Source organism: Triticum aestivum, chromosome 3D (genome assembly GCF_018294505.1).
Source record: "Triticum aestivum cultivar Chinese Spring chromosome 3D, IWGSC CS RefSeq v2.1, whole genome shotgun sequence".
Classification (NCBI taxonomy): Eukaryota; Viridiplantae; Streptophyta; class Magnoliopsida; order Poales; family Poaceae; genus Triticum; species Triticum aestivum.
Window position 1 is genome coordinate 316,031,905 of NC_057802.1, and position 10,299 is coordinate 316,042,203.

At 41.1% G+C, this 10,299-nt stretch overlaps 1 long non-coding RNA gene across 15 annotated transcripts; it reads left to right on the forward strand.

Moving 5' to 3' along the window:
• The first annotated feature begins 3,378 nt into the window (after positions 1-3,378).
• On the forward strand, positions 3,379-9,377 carry LOC123078611 (uncharacterized). Of its 15 annotated transcripts, none has more exons than XR_006437570.1 (7): positions 3,379-3,914; positions 4,279-4,347; positions 5,377-5,790; positions 5,919-6,015; positions 6,425-6,508; positions 6,962-8,541; positions 8,967-9,377. It is a non-coding gene; the product is annotated as an uncharacterized lncRNA (long non-coding RNA). The 15 variants fall into 15 exon arrangements; XR_006437566.1 differs by adding an exon at positions 4,005-4,146 and having other exon boundaries at positions 3,379-3,615; positions 3,764-3,914; positions 5,377-6,508; XR_006437561.1 differs by adding an exon at positions 4,005-4,146 and having other exon boundaries at positions 5,377-6,508.
• Positions 9,378-10,299: the final 922 nt, after the last annotated feature.

Below are 10,299 nucleotides of genomic sequence, written 5' to 3' on the forward strand. Positions count from 1 at the left end.
TTATATGCATTATTTCCATTTCCGCCCAACGGTGATATGGAATTAATGTATAAGGATGATGTTTATTCTAATTCTGCCACAATGGTGATTTAGAATATAAAAGAAAGTTTCAAAAGTTTAATGTGCATTTCTTTTAACCAGACCAACGTAGGGTTATTTTTATGCCCATCATTGTTGATTATTGGCTAAGTTTTCTCAGACTAAAAGTTTTGCATGCTTTCATTCGTGAAAGCGAATGGCTGGGTACTTGTGACCCAAAAGATGACCAAGAAAGTCATAACGTGAGGGAGTATGTTCTCTCTAAAGAATGGCATAAAAAGAAAAGAGATAGATCATTCAGAGTCTTGGTTGATGAATGTCTTTCATGTACTCTCTATGAAGAAGTTTTTTCAGTCAACATGATTTGAGATGAAAAAAGTAACATGCGTGTTTAATTTGACCAACGTCGGATCAAGCATGTGTGTCAAAGAGCATTCAGATTTATTCCTAAATTTGATGATTGAATATGCAGTCAAAAGAGCCAATTCTGGCATTTATGTTCCTTTACAGGGAATTATCCGCATGGCGGAAAAAGATGATTATGTTAAAACCTGCATGGCGGAAAAAGTCTGGGAAAATACTTGCGTAACGGGGTAAAGCTGACATAATATTATGTCAAAAATCCCGTATGGCGGGAGAAATTCTGGCAAGAGAAAAATATGATAACTCATGTGCTTTTAATGTATCCCACTCTGAGAGAAAAGAATGGAGTAGCTGAAAGGCGCAACCGTACACTTATGGATATGGTGCGCAGCATGATGAGTTATTCCAACTTGCCATTGGGATTATGGATGGAGGCGCTTAAAACCACCATTCACATTCTCGATAGAGTACCAAGCAAGTCGGTGCCCAAAACACCGTACGAGCTATGGACAGGAAGGGTGCCCTCCCTACAACACTTCAGGGTGTGGGGGTGCCCTGCTGAGGCCAAAATGTTTAATCCAAACATTGCAAAGTTAGATCCCAAAACAGTAAGTTGCCACTTCATTGGCTATCCAGACAGATCAAAAGATTTTCGTTTCTACTGCCCTGACAGATATACAAAGTTTGTAGAAACGAGACATGCAGTCTTCTTAGAGGACGAAATGATGAGGGGGAGCTTGGTAGCTCGGAAAATTGATCTTGAGGAGAAGAGGGTGCATGCACCTAATCCGATGATTCAGGAGCCATTTTTCTCACTACCAGTTGCAACTCCACCCATGACAGCTATGGGGGAAGACCCGGAACCTGTCCGTCAGGAGCCGACTGAACCCGTTGTTGAGCATGAAAGGGAGGTGCAACAGCAAATTTTAGAAGAAGTGCCAGAAGTTGAGGCACAAAATGTGCCAGAAACTGAGGCCCTTAGAAGGTCTACAAGACCAAGAAAGTCAGCTATTTCTACTGACTTTAAAGTTTATAACACAGAAATGGTTCATATGGAAAAAGATCCCACCTCATATGAAGAAGCCATGAGAAGCCCTCATTCATCGAAGTGGATGAAGGCAATGGAAGACGAGATGAAATCGATGAGTTCCAAAGATGTTTGGGACTTAGAGGAAATTCCCAAAGGAGCCAAAACAGTAGGCTGTAAATGGGTCTACAAAATTAAGTATGACTCTAAAGGGAATATAGAAAAGTATAAAGCACGACTCGTGGCAAAAGGATTTACACAAAGAGAAGGGATAGATTACAATGAGACATTTTCTCCAGTCTCATGTAAGGATTCCTTCAGAATCATAATGGCATTAGTTGCTCATTTTGATTTAGAGTTACATCAAATGGATGTTAAGACGGCATTTCTGAATGGTGATTTAAAAGAAAAGGTCTACATGAAACAACCCAAGGGTTTTATCATGGAAGGCAAGGAAAATATGGGATGCCGCCTGAAGAAATCCATTTATGGATTAAGACAAGCCTCTCGGCAGTGGTATCTAAAGTTTAATCAAACGATTAAAAGTTTTGGATTTAAAGAAAATATTGAGGATAATTGCATTTATGCAATGTTTAAAAATGGGAAATATATTTTCCTAATCTTGTATGTGGATGATATCCTGCTTGCTAGTAGTGATGTTAGTCTACTACAAGAAACAAAGAAATACTTATCCTCAAATTTTGACATAACAGATCTTGGTGAAGCATCATATGTTTTGGGCATAGAAATTCACCGAGATAGGAACAATGGAGTCTTAGGACTATCTCAGAAAGCATATTTAGAAAAGGTTCTTAAAAAGTATAATATGCATGCGAGTAAAGCCACACCTGCTCCAATAGTCAAGGGCGATAGTTTTGGGAAATTCCAATGTCCCAAGAACCAGTATGAGATCGATCAAATGAAAGCAGTACCATATGCTTCGGCAGTTGGCAGCTTACAGTATGCACAAGTGTGCACTCGCCCTGACTTAGCTTTTATCACCGGGGTACTCGGTAGATATCAAGAGAATCCAGGCCTAGAGCACTGGAAGATGGTAAAGAAAGCATTGCGTTATGCGCAAGGCACGAAGGACTACATGCTAATATACAGGAGAAGTGATTCCCTAGAGATAAAAGGGTATTCAGACGCAGATTTTGCGGGGGACAGAGATGATAGAAAATCCACGTCAGGATACATATTCACCCTCGCTGGGGGAGCTATTTCGTGGAAAAGCTCCAAACAGTCGATAGTTGCATCATCCACGATGTATGCAGAATTCATAGCATGCTTCGAAGCCACGGGGCAGGCGATATGGCTAAAGAAATTTGTACCCGACTTGAAAGTGGTAGATTGTATTCACAAACCACTAAAGATGTACTGTGACAACCAGCCCGCAGTATTCTATGCTCACAACAACAAGTCGAGTAATGCTGCCAAAACAATAGAGATAAGGTATTATGTTGTGAAAGATAAAATCCAGGATCAAACTATAAGTCTCGAGCATATAAGGACAAAGGATATGCTTGCGGATCCGCTAACGAAAGGCTTACCACCCAATGTGTTCAAGGAACACTTAGCCGGCATGGGTTTAAGGGAAAGCCTTATGATTCCTGGATAGGCCCAAAAGGAACAGAATTTGTTTCTGAACATAACGTATGTTGTAGCTGTATGATTCTAACGGCAATTAAGCCGTGACGATGAAACATGCTCTATGTACCAATATGTGATGAAACAGATAAACTAGAAAGTATAAAGTTAAAAGTAAAGTTGAGATCAAGGGGGAGAATGTTAGGTTGATCTCTCTCCCGTTCGAGCCCAACGGGTCGAACGGGCCCCTGACTCGCGCCCTGATCGGGGGCGCCCAACCAAACCATGGTTGGTGGGCCCCTGTGACCCGCGCTATATAAACAGAGGTGGGGGCCGAGGCGCTATTCACGAGGTTAATCGCTGCCACAATCCCCACCTACAATCCCTACCGATTTAGGGTTAGCGCGGTGCTCACGGGAAGCTTCACCACCTCGCCCACTCTCCGCCATCGCCGTGCGCCCCAGCACCACGAGGGCCTCCGGCTCGAGTTCATCCACTGCCGGACAAGGTAGGTTCACCGGATCTACTAGCCTACTCGAATCCAAAGTTCTATCAGGCCGCTCCCCTCGATCCCCTCCATCGCCTCCGCCGCCGCCGAGGTACGAGATCGCCTCCATCTTGTTCCTTCCCTGGCCATGCCCCTCCCAATTTCTTCCCCTCATCCAGCTAGGGTTCTCACCCGCCGCCGCTTCCCTGCTGCTACCCGCCACCGGATGCCCTCCACGGACACCACCACCATGATGGCAGAAGGAAGAGCAAGAGGGGTCGTCGAGGATGGGTGTCGTCATGAGGATGCTGGCGCCCGTGTGCGGTGATGGCATTGTGGCGGAAGAAGGTCTTCTTCCTGGGGAGCCGCTACCAGCCTCCGTCTCCACCCACGGCCACGCTAACAAGACAGGTACGCCGCCGCGCCCTCGACATATTCCCTACTCCCGTGCACGTATGTTCAAGCATGTATCGCTTATCTTGCCCCATACGGCCTTGGCAGATCTCAATGCTTGCTTGCTAATGTGTGTGTGTGGATGTTGCTGGTTGCTGCTGCTGTGCACGTCTGCTTGGTGTGCCCCTGCTGTTTTGTGTTCTCACCACCACATCCACGACAAATAAAATTTCTTAGTTTTCTTAGAATGGTGCGTGCCATGATCTTCATGCCCGGCAGGGTTTAAATTACGCCTGTGGACAACGGGATTTTGATGTCCAGTTAAACTATCACTTGGTTGTGCATATGCACTATCTATTAAACCGACAATCGTTGTTTTCAGGTTCAGGTTCGATATGTCAGGGCTGAAGTACGCTCCTGAGTTAAAGAAAGACCTCGAGAGACTCTGTAGGTACGGTGCTATTGTTAGTGTGTTGTTGTCAGTACTACTCCAATACTTTGGTGTGGGGTTGCATAGTACTCCAATACTTTAGTGTGGGGTAGTAAAAAATGCATTCGTGGTGGGAAAGCATCAGTCGTTCGTATTTGCAGAATATGGAAATCAACAAATATTACCATTAAGAAAGCATGCATGTTATAGTGAATACTTAGTATACCAGTCATATTTTCTTGTCAACATGCACCTATTTGGAGGCTTATCCGATATTATTGCAATCTGGTAGAACTAACATATACTACTTTACTGGAGCTAGCACCTCATGCATAGTTATTGTATCAACCAGAAAGAAACTTCCGATCTACCATTTTACAGAACCAAATTGTATAGTGAGTAATTGAAGTGAAGTTGTTTTGGGCACCCAAAGATAATTCTGGTTGTATATTCCTGCAACTTGTACGGTTACAAGAAGCCAAACGTTGTTTTTCTTTTTTATGTTCTATAAATTATTTCCATGGTTATCTCCGATGCAGTTTTAAAATGATCTTTTTGGACCAATTATATTAGCTCAAGTTGCCATTTAGTTGAGTTCAAGTTCAGATTTGGCTGCCATCTTAGTTCAGTTCAGTTAGGAGCAATGTTTAGCATTCTAGCTGTATGATATGATGTCTACACATTTCCCTGTTCTCTTTTTGTGTAATGTAATTCCAGACTCTTTAGCTTAACCACTGCCACTAATTCTCTAATGGATATGCCATGTGCATAGGAAGGGTGCACCCGTTTTTCCTTATCTTCATCTGAATTAAATCCGTCCAGTGTGTATGCAGGAACTAAAGACATGTATTAGAGAATGAAGCATCAATCCTCTTCTTGCTTATTGTTTGTCAAATGCTATATTAATGTATTGTATCAATTCCATTGTTATTTACATGAAGGGACGGATTAAGACCTGTGGGATCATGGCTCTTTCAGCTTGAACGTAAGCCTCTCCGGTTGTTCCATATCTTCATTTGACAATTATGTTTATTTTTCATCCTTTTTCAGAGTATTTGTGATGTATCCTTCACTTACCATGCCACGGGGTTGTCGCGGATATTGGTGGAGGACTTGGTGGACTAGCGCAAAATGGAAATCTAGAAAGAAGTGAAACTAATCAGCTATGGTTTTCCTGGAGTATTTGTGCAACCAGCAGGTCGCCCATGAGAAATATGATGTTCTTTATGCATTTAAAAAACTACTAAAGGGAAAGTTGTGAATGTGTAAGTTTTGCACCAGTAGATTCTGAATTATGTTGTTTATGCTTTTAAAAGATATACAATTCTTGAACCTTTTCAGAATTATGTAATCATCCCCTCAAACTCAGTGTATTGCAGAGCGTATGTGTCAGAGGCCAGTCGGCAGAGGTGCATGCAGGTTTGTGCTTGAGGGTGCACGCGAGTCGGCGGCTACAGGCAGAGGGTGCGGCCTGTGTGTGCGTGTTGTGGACAGTGTTGTGGTCGCCTGATTTGATTGTAAATCGTGTAGAGCAAAGGCGGCTTCTGTGGCGCTGGAGCAACAATTTCAGTGAGCACATTGACTTGATGCAGGGAGGGTCGTCGAAGAGAAGGACGGCGGCCCGGCCTACACATGATGGAACACACATTGCCGACGATGCGGTACCAGGCCTGGAGAAGAGATCCAGAGGTATGCATGAAGCCTTCTTAGTTAGTTTTTTAGTTGAGCGACTGCATAACTGAAGAATTTTGTGTGTGTAGTCTTTCAAAGTTGATTCATACATAGCCTTACAATTCAAGAGCAACGGTGTCTGAACTTTTCAAAATTATATCAATTATTGTACTGTTTTTGGATTGTTGATGAGAGATGTAGATTTGTGATACTGATTGCAATGAAATTCGGTTCAGTAATTCAGTGTTTAGACATACAAGATACTATACTATAGCTTAGGATTAAAAAAATTGGTCGCTTTGTTTCATTCTAGAATGCCCGCTGCAGTACTGCATTGCCACTATCTGCGTGATATCCCTGGCAATATTTCTGGAAAGCATTACAAACTATATAAGTTTTGCCGTCACTGCTTGCCTTGCCTGTGCAGTTTCCATTCTTCTGCAACGACAGGGAGTATGTTATCGGTCGCAGGGTCTAGGCATATGGAAAGACGTACTATTGCGCTAATAAGGTATCTGATGAAATAGTACAACTTTATATGTTAGGGTCCTTTACGACAGGGAGTATCTAATCGGTCACGTGATTGCTTTTACAGCCATTTTCAGGGTTCCTTTACTACTGTACATTATTTCCATGGAAACTTTTGCTGTTTTTGTTCCATGTTCCCATTTGCAAATTTTCATCACGTGATTGCTTTTACAGCCATTGCCGCTTTGTCCATATTTGGTTATGATGCACTGCATTCTATATCCATCAGTGCCAAGCATATTTCTCCTTTCTATCTGTAGTTCCTCGCACTAGATAAGTGAAGGACGATGCATACTATGATCCCTCCCTCTCTCTCTCTCTCTCTCTCTCTCTATATATATATATATATATATATATATATATATATATATATATATCTAAATTCATGGTAGCAAGAATCACTACGTACTGATACTAATTAAACTATACCTTTCAGGTGTTTGATGAAATGCCCTCCGTCCGAAAATACTTGTCATCAAAATGAATAAAAGGAGATCACAATGTTGGACACGACCACCTAAGAATTGAATATTTTTAGTTGGAATACTATTTTAATGATCAATCACAATGTTGGACGCGACCACCTACTTATTCCCGAGACTTTAAGTCTTTGGTGGCTTAAGCACAATATGCCCGGCATATGTTCTACATCTGCGGCATGTAATGACCCTACTGGCATTTCAAGAGGTCTGTAAATACAACACTCTTCCAAAGTATTTCCAAGTAAGTGTTCACCTCGTGAGATTTATTAAATGTTTTAGATATCTCGCTTGTGAATGCTCATCGGTAGCTAATATCCTGAGTATTTTGATAACGGGTTTAGATCTGGACAGTTATTGAGCCTGCATTGATGAAATAGTTGACAAAGCAGGAACTGAAATGAGGTTATTGAGGCTGCATTTAAGAATCTTGGTTGATGAGGTGATATCTGACCAAAAACTCAAGAACTAGAAGCAAGCCTGACATCCTTTTTCTGTAATCAGTATATTCTCGGTAGCAAGCCTGTCATCCTTTTCTATCCACATGAGGCTTAGGGGCCGTTTGGATTAGCACCAACGCCGACCCTATCAATTTTTTGGCACGCCCCTACGATTTGGACCCTGTTTGGACCATCGCCAAAATATTGGCTCGCCCCGAAGGCTCAGTGTTACTTCTGCCAACTCGTGGGCGCATCCAGGGCGCCGAAATCGGTCGCCAAAAAATTGGCGAGCACGTCCCTCGCCGGCTGATACGAGGTTCTCGTGTTAGTTTTTTTTAATCTCGTATAGTTTGAACAATCGTGGTGTCTACTATGCTTTTCAGAAAGGTGAGTGCATTTGTGAAGCTTCCTGCAGAGTTTCACATGATGAGTAGGTAAATGTGCTGCTTGTGCGTTTACCAAGTAGTTATATAGGAGAGCACACAAGCAACAGACTACATAGCTTGTGCTAATTTCCATGATAAGTTTTATCGCATATGAACAAGTTATATTGCCAGTTAAGTTATTAATAGAAATTGAGTTGCTTATCATTGAGTAAAAGACGTTCCTTTAGAGTATTTATAGTTTTATACTAATACTTTATCAAGGTGATATGCTGAAGATTTGTGATTATTACAGTATGGCCTTTACATTGCTTTGTTCATGTCTATACATGTACTTAACTTGGATGAGCCATTATCTACAAAATATATTTCATGAACTCCATAGCAGATATCTCGATTCAAAGTAATATAGCCAGAGATGTTAACATTTGTTTTTGGAAACACAAGCACTAATTTTTTTATTGCATTTGAAGTAGATATGGTTGTATCTTAGAGATTGTTGCTTTGGACAGGATTTACTATATTTTTGCAGCAGGCTACATGCTTCTCTGAATGACCATTTAAGGAGTGAACATGAACTGCTGATGTATATGTTCCATGCTCCATGGGGAGGGAACAAGGATTGATTTTCGCCCGGAGTAGGAAGAGTATGGTGACTTACTTCTATGCTTTAAGGGGCTTCCAGAACTACTTGATTGTGAAACAAGTCACTAGGTACTGCTCAGATGAATTATATGGATGGTACCACCATTCGTCCAAGCTGTAGAAACTCCTATCCCTGAATTTCTATTTATTGGAACCATTAGATTTATTAGTATTTTAGTCATTACGTTTCTACAGAGGCTATGTGAAGCAAAGAAACTCCTATCCCTTTTAAATTTTAATACATGTAAAGTACTACATGTCAGTAAGGAGCTGACACTCTTGGACGGTGAGAAATTATTGACGTTTGGTAATGAGAAATTATTGACGTTCGGTATAGAAATATAATTACATGAAAACAAAGTTTAACTATTGATGTCATTTTTTTTGGCCATACCTGCATATTTACAACCCTCTTATCTTTATTACTACACTGTTCTTTGCTATACATGATAGTTCAACTATGAATTGACTACACTTACATGCATACTGACCAGACTTGCCTAACAGAAGCACAAACACAAATGGACACTCTGCAGTTGTATCAGACACACCACCACAAGACCTGCTGTGTGCGTCACAATTCTTAGCAGCGACCGTTACGACCGTGCAATGCCAAGATTGCTAGCGACAAGGATTTGAGGAGGACAAGACGGTAGCTATCGACAAGGATTCAAGAAGGACCAGATGCCACGGTGGTGGTTGTAATATTAGTCGAGACGAATCTGAAAAAATTGAGTCGAGATGTGGAGATATGATGGATTTTGAAAAAAAAATCCAGTAAATTTTTGCTACAGAGAACATATCGGTGTGCATGTACCGATTGCACTTGCTTCATGGCGCAATACGTTTATCCTGCTACGAAAAATGTATTATTTTTTATTAAAGAAGGGGGGTTTCAAGGCAGAGATAGTGAGTAGAAGAAAAGTTATCTACCATAAAAGACGACAATGTCACATGACATGCACTGATTGCATTTGCTTTAGGAAAAAGTCTAAAAAACCTTGAACTTATAGACGAAAGCTAAATCAAACCCTGAACTTGCAATCCCGGAAATCAGCACACCGAACTTTCTGATCCCGGTCTATTTTGAACCTTGAGCCTGTTTAGCTGGTATTCGCTGACGTGGCAAGTCAAATTCTGGGCGTTGACCGGCTGGCAGGACATTAAGACGAATCGGGCCGGCCCATTAGTGTAATCACTCGTGCTCCTATGTTTTCTCTTTTCCATTTTTTTGTTATTTATTTTCATAATGATAATAAATTTTTAGTACATTTGTAATAACAACGAACTTTTTTCTTATATAACTACACAAAGGCAGTTGTCTTTTATAAGGAGCGACGAAAACTTACTAGGCGACAAAAGAAAAATACGCTATACAGCGTATTCACAGGACTGCAACTCTGGTTCTCGCATTCAGAGCGCAACGCCAGCTAGCCACTGGCCCTGAAGGCTGCACATGACGCTAGGTAGTCACATTTATAAGAACAGACAGGAGCGAACATTTATCTAAACATGTTAGAAAATCAATCATTTCATGAATATTTTTTGAACAATTTCGAAATGCTCATTTTTAACGCAAATAATTTATGAAATTCCAAAAACATCTGTAAGGAAAATGCGACACAATTCGCTTTGTAAAAACTGATTGTGTTTTCAAAAAAATTGTTCCTTTTTTCAAAAGTATTCAGAATTAAAAAAGTGTTCGCACCTTAGAATAGCTTGGGGATTTCGAAAAAAAATACGTTTTCAAAATTTGTTTGCTCCCAAAAAATGTTTCCAAATCTCGACGCTGGTGTCTGATTAATTATGTTCGCGCTTCAACTTGTT